Source organism: Lucilia cuprina, chromosome 3, assembly GCF_022045245.1.
Source record: "Lucilia cuprina isolate Lc7/37 chromosome 3, ASM2204524v1, whole genome shotgun sequence".
Lineage (NCBI taxonomy): Eukaryota > Metazoa > Arthropoda > Insecta > Diptera > Calliphoridae > Lucilia > Lucilia cuprina.
The window spans coordinates 42,116,283-42,138,601 of NC_060951.1; the positions used below are offsets into that span (position 1 = coordinate 42,116,283).

The following is a 22,319-nucleotide window of genomic DNA, read 5'->3' on the forward strand; positions in this document are numbered from 1 at the left end:
TCTTGGTTCAAGGACGCTATTGAACATGGTTGAAATCGGTCCATAATTTCGCCTAGCCCCCATACAACCATACCCCCCGAAGCGGGCCTTTAGGCTCATAATTACATTAAATGTTCTATTATGTCAAGAAAAATCTGCAAAAATTAGTATTATAGAACGATAAATGACACTACTAAATTTTATAGTGATCGGTCCTCATTTGACCCTAGCCCCAATACAAACTCCCCTTCAGAAAATGTCTTGATAGTCAAAATTCACTTATAATTTCTAATTAAACGATTAAAATCTACATAAATAACTTTAAAGTAGACGTGAATTCCTCTACCAAAATTTATAAGGATAGGCCCATATTTACCCTTACTCCCCTATGAGCCCTCTTGTAGAAAATCTATTTCCTTTGTCAATAATACGTAAACATATTACACAATACGGTTAAAGAACAAATTAAATGCTTTATTTTTTTAATTATCCACTTTTTAACATACTGTCTGGTGTAAGGTATCATATAGTCGGCAATGTCCCACTATACATTCATACTCGTTTGACTTGGAAAAAACCAAATAGCAGACTTTGCATACAGAAGAACCGGGTATTCAGTTTCTGTTTTATTCCTTTATAAAGAGCATCGAAATGCTGAGGATATGAACATTTTATTAAATGTTACTATCCTTAAAGGATCCACCCAAACATTTCATTCAAAAATAAATTTGTTTAAGGGATTTCAATTTAAAAATGGCAATTTTTTGGGAGTCAAACTTGAGCCAAAACGTTTTTTGAAGACAAAAAAAAAATGTTTCTCCGTTGAAGTTCCATCTGGTGATGGTCGACAATATTGTCTGTGTCGTATGTATTTAACAAAGTGTACGTATTATGAACTTGGATTTTGGTTTTCTATATAAAAAGCTATTATGATAAACAAATTTTATTATTATTATAAAAATTATATTTGAATTGAAACAATGCACATTGGGGCAGCTAAATGAGGAAAGTTGTCGATAATTCAATAATTAAAAATGAGATTTTCAAAGAAAAATTTATATAGCTGGAAAGCTGACATTAGCTTCATGCACTCTCGTCAATAGTTTTTTTCTGGACATTGTTATCTACCCTCGGGCGGAAGTTAAAGTCGGAAGTTGAAAGAAAAAGTTCAACAAAAAATAATTAAATTCAGTTTCTTAATAAGTGTATGTTTATAATGAAGAAAAGAAAAGAAAACGGGATCAAATTTGTAATTACTTAGGGAAATATTTTAAAATTTTGGTAATGAGTATTGTAGGTAATGTACTTATTTTATATATTACTTGGTAATGAATTGTCGTTTTCAATAACATATTTTTTTAAAGAGAATTTTTAATCAATTATAGCGTATAAGGAATTAGTTAGTGTTTTTTAACAGTAGTCGATTTTGGAAGTTCTTTCAAGAAATTTTGATATTTACATTTGTGTGAAAACCATTCCATATAGAATGATAAAATTACTTTTTAATGGGGCATTGAGTAAGAGAATAGACTAGCAAACATAAAAAATAACTGTAAAACCAGTTTAAATCTGGAAAAATCGGGTAAGCAGATTTGTAACCAGTTATTTTTTGGCCATCATCAAACAAAAATAAGTAGTTATTCACCCAAAGGTAACTGCTTACACTTTCTACCATTATTACTTGCCTATTTACCGATTAAGTAAAGATTTTACTGGGTATAAATAAAACTTATTTTATAATTAAAAATTATAGTAAAATTTCAAAAATTCACCAGAATTCTCCTACAATATATTATATACATTATCAAAATGTTGCCACAAATTGCCTATCTAAGATCTAGACCGCTTAAACCTATTTCCCCCAAATAAAATTTTTTTATCGTATATCACGATATTACACGAATTTTAAATTGATATCTAATTGAGCTAAATTAGTTTCAGAAATAATTGATTCTTCAATTATTATTTGTATAGAGTTGTATTACCTTATGGGACATTTTATTCGACTTTTCAGAAAAATATCTAAAGCAATGAGTCAGTTTATATGTATATTGTTTCTGAATTTCCAAATTTTTACTTTGAAGTACACCACATTCTCTATTTATAAAATTTAATGTTTAGCCCTAAAAGAGGGAAAGGTGTATAACAGTTTTGCTCTTTAATAAACATATAAACGTGCATAAAGAAGAAAAGACGCAATAATTTCTAAATATAATTGTTGATACACAAAAACATATAATAATTAGGTAATTACCTCCTAAAATTGTTCGATGGGTTATTATATTTTTACTTATTTGTAATATAGAAAAAATTCTCTTTTCATTGATACCAAACACTTATATCAAAACTTTATTGTTTTAACTACCTTTGGCCCCAATGTGCAATGTAATGAAATGATTTGACAATCGCTAGTAAAAAACTCTCCGACTTCGCCAATAAATACTCTCGAAAAGACAGAAGAGAGCAAAATGCTGTGCACAGAAATTTCCCCTAGCGGTGCACAGCAAAACCATTTTTTTTATATGTGCTGCGTCAAATTAAAGTGACCCTAGGGATACGCAGCAGTCTAGGTCCCATAAGAAATACACGTGTTTGTGTGAGGTGCACAGCCAAATCTGCTTATTCGCAGCAACAGAGAGCAACTTGAATGATGAGGTGACAGCAAGTGACAATATGTGAAAATATTTCTATGTGGTTTTTATAAATGTCATATTTTTTTCATATGTGATTTGACATTTTGGAAACTCACATATGACATTGTGTCATATGTATGCAATTCTCTGTTTCCAATATGGAAACAGTAATCTATTCAAGTCAACAACCTACGTAAAAGGTGGCAACTCTTAAATAGCACGTTCAAACACCTTCGGCTGAACAAAAGGTATTATATTATACTACTACGGACCGTTAGATGGCAGAAATAATATACAGACTTGGTAGCACTTTTCTGGCTAGTGTCCTCTACCAGCTAGTAGTTAAACAATTAATTTAAATTATTTATGTACTATTCGAAAATGTAGAACATATAGAACACTTAAGATATTATATTACAAAATATCTGAAAAGTTACAATTAACAATGGTAATTTATAAATTTCTGAATAACTAAATTTTCTGATATTAAAATAGCAACCGAGCAAAAATTGGGAAATGGCTTTAAATTGGTCTGGATTATATAGAAGTAGTCTAATAAGGCGTTACTAATAAAGTATTTTATAAATACCTTCTAATTCATTAGTCATCTTGCCAGTTAATATAGAGATAATGAATACGTTTATTTATGTGGTATACAATGACTACTTTTTCTAATTACTTGTAATCGTTTGTGGGAAGTACTTGCCTCCAATGACTTGTCCGTGCTAAAATAATGTTATTGCGTAAGTAAATTTTAGCATTTTAACATCGTACATGTTAATGAAAGTTTTTACTGAGAAATTCTCTTTAAAACACGTGAAAGATTTGTTTTAAATTAATCGATCGCCAAAACATATGTAAAGGTACTTATAAGCGATTAAATGCATAAAAAACCAGGGAAACCGCAAATATGCTCTAAAAAGGTTTAAAGCCCAACAATATGCTGCAAAAAACTCAATATTGATCTTAAACTAATTTTACCCTACACCACTATAGTGGGGAGGGTATTATGCGTTTGTGCAGAAGTTTGTAACACCCTAAAATATTGGTGCTAGACCCACTTTAAAGTATACCAATCGGCTCAGAATCACTTTCTGAGTCGATTTAGCTATGTCTGTCCGTCCGTCTGTCTGTGTGTCCATGTAAACCTTGTGCGCACGCTACAGGTTGCAATTTTCATAATAATTTGATGAAATTTGGCACATACTCTTTTTTTGTTTCAAGGACGAACGCTATTGAAAATGATTGAAATCGGTTCATTATTTCTCCTAGCCCCTATACAACCGTGCCCCCCGAATCGGGCCTTTAGGCTCACAATTACGTTAACATAATTAACATACTGACTGGTGTAGGGCACCATATGGTCGGCAATGTCCGACTATAAATTCATACTTGTTTTTAACATTGAAAAGCACAATAATACTAAATATATAGTAAAGTATTTAATATTTAATGTGATATATCATTCTACAAGATCACAATAAAATTAATTTTTTTGTTAATTTTTAAAATTTTGAAAAATATATTTTAAAAATATACAATTATGAAAAACTAAATCAAAAAACATCAAAATATGCAAAAAAGAGTAAAACATGCTCTAAAAACCCGAAAATATGCCCTAAACATGATACAAAAGTAAAATCATGCTAAATTATCATCTTATCGATAAAATATGCAAAAATATGCTTTAACAAATCGATGCCAAAATTCTTAAATTGGTCTAAAACGTGTAAATATCTTCCCTGATAATAACCTTTATATGTGGGCTTTTTTTAAATTAAGAACCGATTTTCAGTAATTTCAATAGTATTTGTCTTTGATCAAAAAAATGTTTCCAGGAACAATACAACAATACTTTAGAAATCAATATAGAAATATTGTACATAACCAGAAAAATTATTTTTAAATTTTAGTAATGAGCAGGGCAAGGACTTTCATGCACTAAATAATTAAAAATATGCGCATATAATATGCATTATAAAATGGGAAAATATGCACTAAAAATGTAAAAAATAGGCACCAAATAATATTTCTTTGTGAAGGTACAAATTAATGTATGCTTTAAGACTAAGAAACAACTTAAAATAGTATATATTTTATTTCTGAAAGTGGAAAGCATGATAGCAATTCTAATAAAATTTGGTGAATGAATGTTTTTTTGTATAAACTATATATCTTCCGAATTTTGTCGTTTGATAATTATGGACGTGAGAGAGATGTAAGAACAAAATTTCATCTAGTTATATTTTTATATGGACACACAAATGGACACACTCAGAAATTGAAACTGAACCGATACTTTAATATTTTTGATGTTACAATTAGCATCACAAACTCAAAATACCTTCCGCGCTATTTTGGTATTAAAAAATGAAAAAAAAAAACTTTGTAAAATTGTATTTCATAGAACCTAGAATTTTGTTGTTAAATAGAATTTTTTTGATATTTATTTAAACAAATTCTAAATATGTAAGTAACAAATTTGTTGAAAAAAATGAAATACAGAGAAAACAAAACAAATTGTTTTAGGGAAATTAAAAAATATGCAAAATATGCTATAAAAATGTTGGATATATGCAAAATTAATGAAATTTAAAGCAAAATATGCAATTTATGCATTTATAACAAATTGATTCGAAAAGAAAACTAGTTAAAAGTTATCTCGAGTTACTGGCTAAAAACATGCAGTTGCATAGAAATCCTTGCCCTGGTAATGAGTATTGAAGGAATTGTTGTTATTTCATTCATTACTTGGTAATGAGTTATAGTTGTCAATAAATTTTCAGTCAATTGCCTATAGTATATATCTAACAAGAAATTAGTTAGTATGTCTAACCGTAGTCGATTTTGGAAGTTTTTTCAAGAAATGTTGATATCTACATTTGTGTGGAAGCCATAAAATGATAAAATTACTGTTTAATGGGGCATTGAGTAAGAGAATAGTCGGGAAAATTGGTTAAGCAGATTTGTAACCAGTTATATTTTGGTCATCGTCAAACAAAAATAAGTAGTTATTCACCCAAAAGTATGTAAGTACACTTTTCTCCAATATTTCTTGCATACTTACAGGGTAAGTAAAGATTTTGCTGGGTATCTCAAATAATGACAGTAGTTTCATATTACAATTATCTTCTCCTATATCTTTTTTATCAGTTTTTGAACTAAAGTTGTAGAACGAAACTTAGTTAAATGATTGCTCATCCAACAATTATATATATGAACATTCTGCAAGACAATAAAAACAAGTAAGAAATTATAGTCGGGAGGGGTCGCCCATACAATAACCTACACCTGTTACAAAATTAAAGTGTGATTTACTTTTCATGAATTTTAGCTTCAACAATAAATGGCTCTGAGCATTTATTGTTGAATAATATTGTGGATATTTAAGTCAAATTTTAAAGGCGACTTTTTATTTGGGCTAGGGTCATATGAGGTCCTTTAGTAATAGAATTCGTGAGGGTCATCAAGTCTAGTATAGAACTTGGTTTTGCAGTTATTGTCGAGATACGAATACATTTAAGTCAAAATTTGAAGGGGGATTTTTTAGGGGCTAGGGTCATATGATGCCCCATAATTATAGAATGCGTAAGGGTCATCAGGTCTAGTATAGAACTCGGTTTTGCAGCTTTTTGTCAAGATACGAATATATTAAACATAATTTGAACTTAAAAGCTCTAATCGGCGGGTTCAGTTGTATGGGTGATAGGTGCAATAATGAACCGATGTTAACAATTTTTAATAGGCTTCGTCTATGATACCATTGTACCAAATTTCATTGAATTATCTCCAAAATTGCGACATGTAGATTGATTACAAAGTTTGCAAGTCTTTTTCGGGAATTCAGTTGTATGGGGGCTAGGTAAAATAATGGATTGATCTTAACTATTTTCAAAAGGCATCGTGCCAGGGACAATAAAAGATAATGAATCAAATTTTCAAAATTGCCACCTGTAGTTTGTTTACAAGGTTCACATGGACAGACGGACGGACATAGCTAAATCGATTCAGAAAATGATTACGAGCCGACTGATCTTGTCGACAATTTCATGGGGCATGTGAAAACTAAATACCATACTTATGAACCATTACTTTAACACACTTATCCTTACAGAGATAGGACCTGACTATTAGTAACATTGTATGTAGATCATTGTTGATAGTGTTAAAGATAAACATTCTACTAAACACTTCTCAATAGATATTCTTAGAAAAATAACAGTGCATACATATGTATCTTTAAGATACCCCTTATACAAATCGACAGCACTGTACACAACATTTAACATATTCCCAAATGATTCCCATCTAAAGCTCTTTCTTATTCTTCTTTTCCAAATATTATACAACAATATAAACAAAACCAAAGTAGAGAAGAAAGAAAATACAGAATGAAGACACACAAAAAAACAAAGATCTGTAAAAAACCAGTCTTTATTTGAGTACGATTTGAAATTGTACATGTATGAGTTTAAGTATCGAATATTTTGGTTAGATCAAAGCTTCACTTCAGCATTCAGTCTGCTTTAAGCATTCTACAGGTTTGCATTTAAAACACGGTCACGGTGTTTGTTAGTGCAGGCAGGCTGGCTGCACTACTAAAGATAGAGATAAACTTTAAAGAAAACTAAACTAAAAGATACATTTTTTGTAAATATATAAAACAAAAACTATTTATACAGTTAAATAACATATAAACCTAAAAAAAGTTAATATTATCAAATCAATTAAATACATTTTTAATTAAGTGCAAATTAAATCAATTAATTTATCAATGTGCAAAATAATCATTAATTAAATAAAAAAAGCATTAAGAAAACAAAATCAAGTTTTTATTGATAAAAATCTTTGAAATTTCGTGTAGTGTGTTGGCTGTTTCTCTGTATACACGGAAGCGCAAAATTTTTGTTTGTATGAAGAAAAAAAATTTCAGCAAAGAGATCAACAGCAGCAACAACAACACATCGATCGATTGGTATTGTCGTTATTTGTGGTTCGTTCAAATGTAGTAAAAACCAAACCGAATAAAAAAAAAAACAAACAAAAACCACCAACTATAACAACAGCAAAACCAAACAAATATTAAAAAAAAAAACTTCTACTCAAATTGGAACCGGTTTAAATTTTGTATTGTAATTTTTCCAACTCTGTAGAGTTGTATGTTCGATATTTTAGTGTTGACTAAGCAAAAACAAAAACAAAAGAAATATTGTTTGTGTGGGAATATATTTAGTTACCGTGCACTGTAATCAAAATGCAGTGATTCTTTTTTTTTTGTTATTGTTTTCCCTGTAAATGTAAAAGTGTTTGTAAGAGTGTGTATGTATTTGTTTTTTCTTCATTTGTGCATTTTTTCAGTTTTGTTTTGTTAGTGCAACAATAAAATCAAAGAAATTTTAAAATCAAAACAAAGTAAACAAATGAAGTAAGTAAAGTAAAAGAAATGCGCTAAAACAGACTCAGTCACAATGAGGTGGCTTAATGCACATGGTTGCATTGCAGCAACAGTCTGTAAGAAAGGTAAGTGTTCAAATGCAACTCTGTTTTAAATTGTTTAAGAATTTAGTAAATGAGAGGAAAATGGAGAGAGAGAAAGAAAGTTCAAGCTTCAAATTTAGATGATTTACATGATTTGGGTTTTTTTTTGGCATTTTAAATCTCGTTGGTTTTAAATTTTTAGAACTTTTTTTACGCTACTGTACGTTTTGTTGAGAAAAATTATTAAATTCGATGAAATTTTTTTCATTACGGATTAAAAATTTCGTTATATAAATCAGTAACATGACTATATGGGTTTTAGCCAGAATTGAGGTCAGATTAATAAAAAAGCGATAATTTAAAATGTTTCTTCTAAAACAGTAGAATTTCTTATGATTAAATATTCAAACTAGGGTTCCATAGTTGAAACGAAAAGTCGACTTTTCGACTTTTTGTATTTAGTTAAAAGTCAATTTTTCGACTTTTCGACATTTTACATTTAATTAAAAGTCAATTTTTGGACTTTTCGACTTTTAATATTTTATAAATAGTCGACTTTTTGAATTTTTTCGACTATTTTCGACTTTTGGACTTTTTTCGACTTTTTCCGACTATTTTCGATTTTTTCCGATTTTTTTTCGACTTTTTCCGATTTTTTTCGACTTTTTCCGATTTTTTTCGACTTTTTCCGACTTTTCAACTTTTTCCGACTTTTTTCGACTTTTTGATTTTTTCCGACTTTTTGACTTTTTTCGACTCTTTCCGACTTTTCGACTTTCCGATTTTTCGACTTTTATCTACAAAGTCGACTTTTTTCATAGACGATAACTCGACTATCGACTGTTTTGTAACAAAATAGTCGACTTCGACTTTTTTCGACAAAAAGTCGATTGTTCGAATTTTCGAAAGTCGATTTATAGAACCCTAATTCAAACACGATGTGTAACTTAACCCTTTCACTCACAAAACAAAATCGCTGGACTTTTTGTGAATTTGACTTCACCACACACGTTATTTTGACGTACCCCAGCAAAAAAATTTCCAAAGAAGCAAAAAAGTAGTAGAATTTACTACATGGAAGTACTGAAAAAGACCTGAAGAAGTTTTGATTTTAACACAGGCTTGTCATAGGAGGGATGTTCTTTTTATTTGATTCCAAATTCACTACGTCTGAAGTCATTCTTAGGAAGTAATTTCTATGTTCTTTTTTGAAGTAATTAGGAAGTGAAATTGTAGTATTATATAATACAACTAAATCCATTCAAATAATATTAACATAAATAAAAAAATAATTACACGCCTTTATCAATTAGCTTATTAAAATAATATTTGTTTTATTCCAAAAAAATTAGTACAAAAAATATACCTTAAGTTAAAAAATAAAATGGATTATTTTCGCTTTTTAGACTTCAATAAACATCACTTCCACAGAAGGTAAAAAAATTCTCTTACCCCCATTATCACAATGTCGGGTTATTTTCTATCTTAAGGTTGAATTGACAGTTTTCATACAAAAAATATTTTAATCGACAGAATAACTTTCGGTTAAACGATAACCGTAGGTGGAGTTAACGGGGCTTAGAGCTACTTTTGAAGTGATGTTAAATGTTATTCTTTTGAAAGTATTTCGTTTTATTTTTCTGGGATATTTTTGATAAAAAAATGGAAAAAGAGTTTTCAAAGGATATCGCAGGATATTATAATTTTTAGCATGTAGTGACATTAAATTCTTAAAAATAACTTATTTTTCTCTTGAAATAACCATTTCATTATCGAGAAAAATATAAAAAAATCTTGGGACACCGATGTCCACTTTACGTGAAAGAGTTACTTTACAGCACTAATTATTTATTTTATATTCAAATATTCTATGACTGGTTACTGGACTATTCCGTTCCGTTTCAATAAATTTATGTACTATTCTCAATATAAGACTAGATTTGAATTTGTTAATGGTTTAATGTTTATTACTAGTAATCGGTGCTTTTCTAAACCGATAGATTTTAAAAGGAGGATAAATGTCAAACGAACTGTCAGTCTGTAACCATCGATTTATTGAAATCAAAATTGAAAATAGACATTGGCCTGTTAATAGATTATTTCACGTAGGGCCACTATAAGTTACTAGTTGATCGATTCTTGAAGTTTCTCAAACCGGGATGTCCTATCATATATTAATCTTTTAAATAAAAAATCTGGGTATAGATACATTAAAAAACTGCAATATGTAAACGCATCATATAATGGGACCCAAACGCGAGTAATTACTATAAGATATATTTCGAATAATAACTTCAAAGGGGGAATGTTCCCTCTCTTAAAATTAGAGGATGCAATAGCGAATAAACTCCCAGGGAATTATTGTTCGTAATTGGACTGTACATATACAGTCTTAAATAATATGGTTTCAACGGTTTTATAGCGGAATTTTACTTATCGAAAAAGTTTTTAACCTTTGACCTGTTGATGTTATACTAACATAAATCAATCAGTTTCTTTATATGCTCTTTCTAAACGTGTCAATTTGAAAACATGAAATTTGCAACGAACCCTAGACCAAATAGGGGCCTCCAGATGTATGATTATATATATGTATATAGCAAATTTAATTGAAAAATCTTTATTAGCAATGAAATTGTCGTAAAGTAAACAAAATGATTCGCATCACAAAGTAAATATTATGAAAAATATAGTATATTACGAAAAGTAATAAGTTAATCATGGGTTATTTTCAGTGTACATATACACAGAGGGAAACCCCGGTAAAAAAGTACAGAAATTGATACAATCCGTTATCAATAGTGAGCTTATAACTTTCGTTAACATTTAAACAACGGATGTGCATAAAGTTTAGATTTCAATAACGAATTGTTGCAATTTGACTACGTTGTTTGACAACATAGCGTTTTCGTACGTATGAATATATTTCGACAATGGATATGTTAGTGAAAAATTATGAACACTTTGATGTCAATTTGATAACAGGCGGGTATAATTTAAAAACATCGTTTTTTACACTGTGTAATTATTTTGACAAAGATCAATAGTACTTGATTAAAAACATGTATTTTGTAAAGATAGGTAATACTCGTAATTGCGACCTTTGCATTGATGAACAGACAGTTATTCATCAATTTGAAATTGATTGAATTGCAACAAAATTTTTCACAAAAACAAACAAATTCCTAAATAAACTCCTTAATAAGGAAATATGATGATAAACTATAGCAAAATTTATACAAATAATCTAAATTATAAACAAACTACAAAAAAACCTTTTCAAAAACATGTTCTTCTCATCTTAAATTTTGCATTTAATAGCAACAAAATATTTGCATTTCAAAGTTCAACTTTGATGTAAATTCTTTCAAATTATGTGGGAAAATACAAATTCTTCCTATCCGGAAACTCCAAGGAAAACCATAAAATCATGCCCTTGTACATTTAGCAATATTTACAATCTTTTCAATAAAAACGGTTTAACACAAAATAATAAAGAAGAAAAATATTTGCAAACAAAACCAAAGGAGAAGAAATGAAAAGGAGGCAATTTTAAAAATTAAATAAATATTGACTTACCTGAGTTTTTCAAGTGGCCTGCCTTTATTTGTTTATTACATTTCCTGCTGCATAAAATTTTCCCATAATTTTACTGAAAAAAAACAAAAATAACAAAATCTTATTAGAATTACAAACAAAAAGAAAATATTCAATTGGAAAAATTATCAACAAGAGAAAAAATTGTTTTTCTGTTCATGACCTATTTATCAGATTAAATCAATGAAAACTAAACGAATTTATGGATTGTTAAAAGAAAAGTGTCTTCTTAGATAATTATGAATAATGGTTTTTTAATCAAAAACATTTTTTACGAGATTTGTCAACATTTAAAGGGTTAAGTAGCAAACAGTAGTTGTTGCTGCAGACGACAATGATTTTTTTCTTTCTTTCAGCGACATCATTTGAACTTGAAGTACTTGAATGTTTAATAATATTTATTGTGTTATGTTTTTTCAATAATTTTTTTTTAAATATTTAATGAGTTTGTGGTGTCTGTGTGTCAATTATAATAGAAATTTTGATTTTTTTATGAGACCAAATAAAATACAAAACTTTCTTTGATATTTATTTAATAATTATTTTTTTATGATCGTAAATATTTTAACAAGTGGATAATTAAAATTTTGTTTATTTGAAAATAAATTTATGATTTTTATGATTTGTTTTATTGAGAAGAAGTTTTGGTTATTTTATTTAATTATTATTGTTATTATAGAAGAGCGGCATTTTTGTGACTTTCAAAGAAAAGTGTCGAAAAGGTTTTAATAGATGTTTTCAACTGAGTTGACATGATTCAATGCTTTTTTCTTAAGAAAAAAAAAATTGTTTAAAATTTTCTATTAGTTAGTTAGTAAATTAGTTAATTAGTTAGTTTGAAAGGAGGATGTATGTACATCAAATCCAAAGGAAAACACCCATGCCCCTATCAAGCCTGTTATGCTCTCCTTATCCAGTTCCTTAGGTGGGAATCGAACCACCGATTTATTACACTAGAAGCCTAACTTTCCTATAAATTTTTAAAATTTAAAATTTTTGAAGTCCTTTTGACAGGACACAGGGTCACGAAATGAAAAATTAAAAAATCAAATTTCTTCCACTAAATGTATAGCATCAGACGTATATTATCGGGTTCTTGTTTAACGAATTTTTTCTCTTTTTGTCCGACGGTGTAACAAGCGATAAATAAAGAAATTTTGTGAACATTATTTATAAAAAATATAAGGGAGCGAGAAATTTTAAAAAAATTATCAAAATAATTGTATCAAGCAAGTTTTGCACCTGTAACCAAAATGATGATATCAATTACATACTAAATTTGTAAAAAAATATTTTTTTTTTTTCAAATAACAAATTAATCAGAACAATTAATGTCAATAATTGAGTCAAAATTTAACATTGATTAATTCAATAATTGTATAAATTAAATATTTAATAAATATATAATTGATTATTTGATAATTTATTAATCAAATAAATAAAACTGTGTGATGGAGTATTTTTTAAAAATCAATTAAGAAGGCGATTAAAACAATCAAACTATTAATCGATTAAACACAATGTTAAAGGATTACTAGACCTTTAGCAATGCTTTCAGCAGTTACAAATAATATCACTTTATTTTCACAATTGAATATATAAAGTGTTTGATAAATTGTTAAGAAACTTGAAAAATAAAACATTAAAAAAAACTAAAATATAAAAGTAGATCAGAAAAATTTTTTAATTAATTAAAAACTTAATTGAATCAATAAAAATTTAATCAAAGTTGAACACTTAGGTTTCAAACAACGAGATAATTCAGACAAATAAAAATTTGTTTAAATAAAAATTATTACCGATAATTTTTTCTGTGACAAGAGGATACATTTTTAGAAAATTTCCTTTAAAAAAACATTTTCTAAAAGATGAAAATTTTCTAAGAACATCTACAAAAATAGAATTATTGTAAAAAAATTTCAGTAAACTTTTTCGATTATTTTAATAAATTTATATAAATAAAGTTAAAAAGCAGCAATGACTATTAAATGTTTGACAAACTTTTAAAATTTTATTTTCAATTAAACAACATGTTAATAAAATTTTTAATTTTACAATAAAAAAGTAGTTGGCGGTTAAATGAAAAAAAACATATAACACAAAAATTCCTTAACACGACCATAAAATTTTTTTGGTAACTCGTCACACATGTAATTTAATTTTTTAGTCTAAAGAAAAAATAAAATTCTAATACAAAAACTCTCTTTATGTCAGTAAATTTAACTCAGTGACTATAACAATTGTCATTACCTTTTGCTACTGTTTAAATTTTCGTTATAAAAAATCTATAAAAAACATGTTTTTAAATTTTTTTATAGATTTTCTGCTAAGATAAAATATTTTTATCTTGCAAAATCTTTTTTTAACAACTGTTTGTTTAAAGGACATTGTATGTATCTGGTTTTGACTCATACTTTATGGTCAGTTACACTTCTTTACTTTTCGTTATTTTGATTTATGATTTGTACAAGAATTATTGTCAAATAATTGTCAACATAATGAGAATTTTTCAAGATTTAACTAACAATGCACAAGAGGAAGGAAGTAATGATGTATTGCGTTACAGTGTTTAGAGTTGGTAGGAAATATAGGCAGAAATATAAAAGTTTCCATAAAAAAGCAAATATTGAAAATTTATTCGAAAATTCTCTATAAAACAAAAATTTATCAGAAAATGTTGTTTAAAAAGAATATTTATTCTTAAACTTTCTATAAAATGAAAATTTAGCGAAAATTTTGTATAAAGAGAAAATTGCCCTAAAATATTCAATAAAAAGAAAATTTGTTCAAAAACATTTTCTTTAAAAAGAAAATTTATTAAAAAATTTTATAGAAAGAAAATTTATTGAAAATTTTGTAGAAAAAGAACATTTATTGAAATTTTTATAAAATGAAAATTTATTAAAAATTTTCCTAAAATTTTCTCTAAAATGAAAAATTTTCCGCTAATTTAAAATAAATTTAACCGAAAATTTTTAAATTTAAAAGAAAATTTATTGAACATATTCTATAAAATGAAAATTTATTGAAAATTTTGTAAAAAAGGAAAATTTATTGAAAGTTTTCTATAAAAAGAAAATGTATCTCCAAATTTTCTAAAAAAAAGAAAATTTATTGAAAAGAATTTTTATAAAAGAAAATTCTTTAAAAGCTGGCTTTAAAAGGAAGATTTTAGTATAATTTTTAATTAAACACTTTTTACAAAAAGAAAATTTCTTGCAAAATTTTTAAAAAAGAAAATTTCTTCAAAAATTTCTATAAATAGAAAATTTTTTATAAAAAAAAATTCTTTAAAAACTGTCTTTAAAAGGAAGATTTATTGATAATTTTCTTTAAAAAAAATTATTACTAAAACATTATTATTCAAAATGAAAATTTTTTGAAAAACTTTAATAAAAAGAAATTTTTTTTAAAAATCTCTTGAAAATTTTCTATAAAAAATTATTGAACATTTTTTATAAAAAGAAAATGTATTAAAAATTTTTTGAAAAAATAATATTTATTAAAAAAGTTTTATTTTAAATTGTCTATGAAATGAAAATTATTAAACAAAAAAAATCTATAAAAAGAAAATTTCTTAAAAAATTTCTATAAAAAGAAAATTTTCTAAAAAAAATTATTTAAAAATTTTTTATAAAAAGGAAATTTATTAAAATTTTTTATTAAAAGAAAATTTATTAAAATTTTTCTGAAAAAATATTATTTATTGAAAATTCTCTGAAAATGCCTATAAAATGAAAATTTATTAATAATTTTTTTTTAAATTTATTAAAAATTTTTTATAAAAAAAATTATTAAACATTTCCTATAAAAATAAAATTCCTTGAAAATTTTCTAACAAATTATTTTTTTGTTTATAAAAAGAAACTTTTTTAAAAATTTTCAATAAAAATGATATTTTATGAAATTTTCTTATAAAAATAAAAAAAAGTTTTCTTAAAAATTAAAAATTTCTCCACAATTTCTTTACAAATGCGCAACACTGTGCCCACCATATATTATTTATAGGTGTGAGTGTGCCAACCAAATGTTGGGGATTAAAGACATAAATATGTCACAGGAACCTCAATAACGAGCATACGAGAATGACAATTGAAATATAAACGATCAAGGTTTACAAACATACATATACAATATAAACGACAGAACACACACTGATACAAAAGTTAAGAGTCGAAGAATAAAAACAATAATTTTATGACTTTATAAGATTAATAACAATACTGAGAAATGAATACAATAAGAAAAAAGAATGCCACAGGCCGGTGAGAGTGTTACAACAAAAAAATGAACACTTTATTACAAAATGTGAGAGAGGAAAAAAACACGACAATCTAGTGGACACAATCAGTGTTGCCATAGATTTTTTTTAAAAAGAGTTTTTACTTTCAAGCCAAAAAAGTTTGTGAAAAATGAAGATTGATTGATTCAGAGCATGTCCTTAACATTGGTAGTTATGTGTTTTAGATCCATTTTACCTTACAAAAGTCATGATGAATCTGTGTAGATCCATCTGAATATACCCAGCAAAAATAAAACAAAGTACTTTTTAAAAGAATAACTCTTATCATCACTTCAAAAGTAGCACTAAGTGAATTTGTTTACCTTCTGTGTAAGTGATGTTTATTAACTTAAAAAGAAGCTAAAATAATGCAAAGAACTCCATTTTATTTTGGAGTTGATTGATAAATGCGTGTGATTTATTTATTTATATTAATATTACTTAAATCAAACTAGTTGTATTCTATAATACTACAATTTTACTTCCTTATAACTTCCATAGAAAGAACATAAAAATTACTTCCTAAGAATGACTTCAGATGTAATGCATTTGTAATCAAATAAAAAGAATATCCCTCCTATGATAAGCTTGTGTTAAAATCATAACTTTTTTAGGTCTTTTTCAGTACTTTCATGGAAGACCTACTACTTCTACTTCTTTTTCGCTTCTTTGGAAGTTATTTTTTTTTTTTTGCTGAGTATACATCATAAGTACTTTTTGTATATCTTGAATCTTTGACCAAACCAATAAGCTACATGATATATCCACAATAGAGGAAACTTAACACATGGTAACACTGCATACAATCCAATAGGAATAATTGTTTAAAACACTCTCTGTTTTTGGGGTAGAGCAGAAGAAAAAAACGCCGCATGTTTAACCATAAGAGGGTTCATTTTGAAGCAACAACAATGAACTACAAAAAGTAAACAAACCGAAATACAGCTGGTCGAATTGTGAGCAAACAATAGACAGGCAGCAAAAAGTATCTGATAGATACTCACGCTAAAACGACAATCAAATGTAAACAGACACTAGTGTATGCAAGTTTAGTTAGTAACGAGAACTTGAGCCGGTTGGTTGTACAAGCGAATGAGAATTCAATAGAAAAAGATACAAATTTAAACGAGGTACTAAAAAGTTTATGTTTTAACGTTTTTTTCTTTTATAACAATTCAAAACGTAAATTTTGTTGAATTTGGAAATTTGTTTATTATAAAAAAATTGCGCGTTTTTTTGAAAACTAAGAAAAGCAGCTGCTTATTTGGTGGCAAAAAATATATAAAAATAATTTTTCACTAATTAAAGGTTTAGTTAACTATTGTTATAAAAACCCTGGTTAATCCCCTAAATGTTTGTTATTAATAAAAAGTAAAAAACCAAAAAGTGTTAATCAGTGTCTAAAAATTCTTTTTGGGGGTTGTTCTATATTGCTAAAACCAAAACTACAACAAAATAGTTGTTTTCTTTATACCCATAAAACGAGTGTAAATAGTGTAACTGTCATCAACCCTGTAAAAGTCTTTTAACAATACTGTCAAATTTTGACATATTTTTTGACAGCTCAACAATTATTTGAAAAAAAATAAACATACCAAAACGTGTTTAAATGAAAATTACTAAGAAATTTTATTTAAAATTAAAAAAAAAATACTAAATTATAACTAAAGTGTAATGAAACATAATTAAAGCGAAACAACTACTACAGCAACAATATAAAATTTAAATTTAATAAAGTTTTTAGAGCACAACCATAAAAAATAGAAATTTCATTTCATTTTTTTTTATAAATTAATTACCTGCAACAAAGAAAATTAAAAAGTAGAAAAACACCATAAAGCAAATTAAAATTAAAAGTGAAACAGTTTCAAGTGTCAACTGCAAATAAAACAAAAAAAAAAAAAAAATAATTATTACTCATTTAAAATACTTGGTATTCATTTATCTAACTAAAAACATAATAACAAAAAATTTAGCAATTAAAAAAAAATAAAAAAAAATTTGGCTGTTAACCACTTTATTTACTTTAACCATTTGGAATCTTTGAAAAAATTTCGTTCGCTATCTATCAACTTAAAAAAAAAACAAAAGCATTTTATACGTTTTTTCTTCAACTTGGTACCTCTACCATATACTACGCTTCTATTTAACTAAAATAAACGTTTATTTGCCAGTAACCAACCGTTATCAGGTGTTTACTTTTTTAATTTTATTTTTTCATATACTTTTGTTGGGAATTAATAAACATCAACATCATCAAGGTAAATATTACTAGCTCAAAACATGCACAAAAAAATAATATTATAAAACCTTAGTTTATTTAAAACAATTTAAAATTTTTACTCTTATTTATATCTTAAATATTGAAATCACCTCTTAAAACCAAATATAATCAACAACGAACAAAATTGTTTAAATAAACAAAAAATTGAAATTAAACTAAATACTTGGTTTATCATCTGTTTCAAACAAGAGTGTGTTCTATAAAATAAACGTTAAAAAACATATACAAGAAGAAAACACTTGTGTCTTGTCTAAACAAATAAAATTGCATTCCAAAAAACCGAAAAAAACCAAACAACAAATAGATTCACTTTACACCCAAAAAAAAAATATAGAAAACAGAAATCTAACAACAAGACCACAGACTTTATAGGGTTAAGTAAGAAATAATGTTTGTTGATATAGTTAAAGACCCCTATAAACAAAGAGCGTGTACAAATCGCTAGGTTAAAGGGACAGATGTAGCAGATTTTATTCAAAACACTGCCTGATATAACTATATAGTTATAATTTGATTTAACTTAATTTAAACCGTACATTAGCCCTAACACTGGCGTTTTGAAATCCAGGTGCTACTTCTAGTATGTCGAGACTGTAAACTGGATCGATCAAATGACTACGGTTTGGCAAGAATACCCATCTTTAACTACGTTAGTCAGTGTTCCGTAGAATTCAATTTTTTAGAAATTGGTGAGCTATTACCGATTAAATGGGACCACACAGAGGAGCGACTTAGGGAACTATATGTTGAAAAATAGGTTGATATCATTAATGTATAGGATATAAGATCTATGTAATTAGTTAAATAGTGATTTATGCGCAGTATTCCTAAACTTATCGATATCGAAAAAAAATCCATTATATGTCGGATATATTTTGATTTTCAAATAGTTCATTACTGACTTCAAAAAATGTAATGTCTTGCTTAACCGATAAATACATCATACATTGATTTCGAAACTACTTCTTAGGGCCATCTGTGCGGTGTTCATTGTCTAGAAATGCTTCATATATAATCTGAAGATTACCGAACTTTCCCCAACGGGAGACCGCAATGGCTCGATAAGGTGCTTGTACTGTGGTGAGGTGTACACCACGGTCCTTGTGGTATTGAAAAAAATCCCTTCTTTGTCCGGTATATATGTATTTAAGAGACTTCTCGGTTTATTAACACTGGGCCGTCACTGCAGTGTAACTGAGTTTATTGTCGAGGAATTCTTCATATATAATCTAAAGATTGGCAGACTTTACACAACGAGAGACCGCAACGGTGATAAATGAGGCAGCTCGATTAAGTGCTTGTACTGTGGTGATGTGTACTCAGTATTCTTGTCACTGTGATATCGAAAAAAATCCCTTCTTTGTGTTTATATGTTACGGGGATTTCTATGTTCATAATTGATCTCCAAAAAAAAGCGATGCTTTGGATTATTGTTAAAGACACCGTTGGTTGGTTGCGCGCGAAATCTCAGGATTATATTAAGACTAAAGCCAGATATCGCACCAAGATTTCAGCCTTATAAAGAAGCGGTACATCGATTACGAAACTACTACTTAGGGCCATCTCAGCACTGTGGTTGAGTTTATTGTCGAGGGAAGCTTCATATACGGTCTGAAGTTTACCGTAAATCTCTCATTGAATTATTTCTGATAGACCAGATTCAGCTTTAAACATCATGGGATCCAGATCACAAAAGCACATGTGGATCATTAGATATACCGATTCGTACAAACGCAAAGCACTCATTGAATCGTTTCTGACAACCGAGATTTTCTTAATGGAACAGTTTCTTTATATAAAGGCTTGGCATCTTTACTTTTCAATGAAAATTGCGATAAAAGTGTTCCTAATAATCCTGATGAGAAGGCAAACATTGGGCAGTTCATTTGTACACAATAATCGTTACTTTTCATTTCGCATATAGCCTAGACGATCGGAAGGCACTCCCTCTGTTTTGTTTTACTTTTATACCTAATACAAATGAAGATATTGGGCACAACTTTATGGTCACATCGATGATAGACATTTCATAATAAAATTCATTAATATGAGGTTGGTTTGATTTTGAAGGGTTCAGGTTTTTGGACTCATAAGTCAGTTTTTAGTCAAAGCTTTTTTGGATTATCCTTTTCTTATCATAATTATATAGGTCACAGATTTGTGGTTATATAGATGATAGACGTTCCAGAGAAAAATGTGTAAATTTATCAAATCTGATAAAGGTTTTTTTTCAATTCTGAAGGGTTCAGGTTTTTGGACTCTTAAGTCAGTTTAGTTCACAATTTTAATACAAAGCTTTTTTGGTTAATCCTTGTATGTAATACGAATTAATCACATTCAAACATTTCTTTAGTATTTCGTTATATAAGTGATAGTTCACAAAGTACAACAGATTTCTTTAACCCTCGGCTAGTTAACTAATACCCCTCCTACATTCCACCACACTGACTTTCAACACCACCCTGTTGCTTCTTTTACTCTCGTTATATTTACAAATAAGAACAACCTAAAAAAGGGGTATTTAAATTTCTTTATTTAACAATTCTTCCACAAATGTTTACTCTACAAAGTGAAATTCTTAACACAAGAAAATAAAGAAAGAAAAAAAAAAACTGAAAATTCCTATACAATATTCTTCTTGATACAATTTCATTGAAAACTCCAAAATTAAAAAGATATAAAAAACATTATTTAGGTTAACCAAATTAATTTGGTATAAAATCATGTAATTAACACAAACGAATTATAAAAAAATACAAAAGTGTGAAATGAAATCAGGGCAATCTAGTGAGGAGGGGGAAATAAAATTGGAAGACAGGCAAGATCAAATCAATCCTTAAATACTCATAATTTACTTTAAAGTAAACTTCCATAATATGGTTTAGTAAGTATTTGATTTGTGGATGGATGAATGAAACAATTGTTAAAACCAACATCTGTAGACATTTGTTTCCTTATTACAAATTACAAACTAAAAATAAACAAAATTTAAGAAATAAAATACAATGATTATTTAAATATGTTGAGGAAATAGAATAGAATGAATTTGAATGTGGTATTTTACTGAAGTTAGAAATGTTTGTCATTTAGTTAAAAAAAAATTTACTTTAAAATTTTTTCATAAATTAAATTAACACCTGTAGATTGTTTATTCTTTTTTTTAACAAATTAACACTTTTTTCACTTTTTTTTAAATTTAAAATTCAAGAATGTTGTTTCTCATGTAAAAAATTAAAAACTTGTATCCCACAAATTGTCCACTACTGTAAATATATCTTTAAACAATTATTAAGCCCACATAAATCATTAAGTATTTGAACAAACTATTAATGCAAAGACGATAAGATATCGCTTGTAATATATATATATATATACATATGTATGTGGTTTTTATATATTTCAGTCTAGAGGTTCAAGGTGGTTACACTCAACATATTTTTCATTGATAAATTCAATTATTATGAGTTCAATATACATATTATTGATTTTTCATTAAAAATAGAACTCAATTACTAATTGTAATTGAACTTGAATTACATTAATACAATAAACAAAACATATGAACAAGTAAACTTAAATAAATATTTTAATGATTATGAAATAATCTAATCAGTGTCTGTATGTCTATATAATAAAATAAAGAAATAAAGAAAGAAGGGGTGATGAGAGTATTTCTAATCTGGAATATTTAAATAAATAAAATAAATATTTTATTGTATTTTACGTAATTGATGTAAAATATTTAATGGAGACTTAAAATAAATAAAAAAAAATTAAATCTGTTTGAAATTTGTAAGAGGCGTTGAATAGATTGTCAGACAGTTGTTGACATAAACACATACATTTACTATAAATATTTGTTGGGGGATTTATATTTAAAAATGTAAACTGAAATTGTATTAACAAATAATTTCATTAATATAAAAAATATTACTTGATAGCAGTTCAATTCTAGTTTAGTTTTAGTTCAGTTCTAGTTCTAGTTCAGTTCTAGTTCAGTTCTAGTTCAGTTCTAGTTCAGTTCTAGTACAGTTCTAGTTCAGTTCTAGTTCAGTTCTAGTTCAGT

General features: G+C 27.3%; 1 protein-coding gene and 1 long non-coding RNA gene across 4 annotated transcripts in view; one reads left to right on the forward strand and one right to left on the reverse strand.

Annotated features, from left to right (window-relative positions):
* LOC124418689 overlaps positions 1-11,714 on the reverse strand; it is a 207,673-nt gene extending 195,959 nt beyond the window's left edge. Inside the window, exon 1 of the long non-coding RNA XR_006940150.1 lies at positions 11,670-11,714. This is a non-coding gene — a long non-coding RNA (uncharacterized LOC124418689). The remainder of the gene's footprint in view (positions 1-11,669) is intronic.
* LOC111689423 overlaps positions 7,147-22,319 on the forward strand; it is a 106,517-nt gene continuing 91,344 nt past the window's right edge. Inside the window, exon 1 of one of the 3 annotated variants that reach the window (XM_046945690.1) lies at positions 7,147-8,132. The gene's annotated coding sequence lies outside the window, so the exon portion shown is untranslated. Of the gene's footprint in view, positions 8,133-16,672; positions 18,231-22,319 lie in introns of those variants that run through there. The other 2 variants (XM_046945689.1, XM_046945692.1) reach the window with 2 other exon arrangements.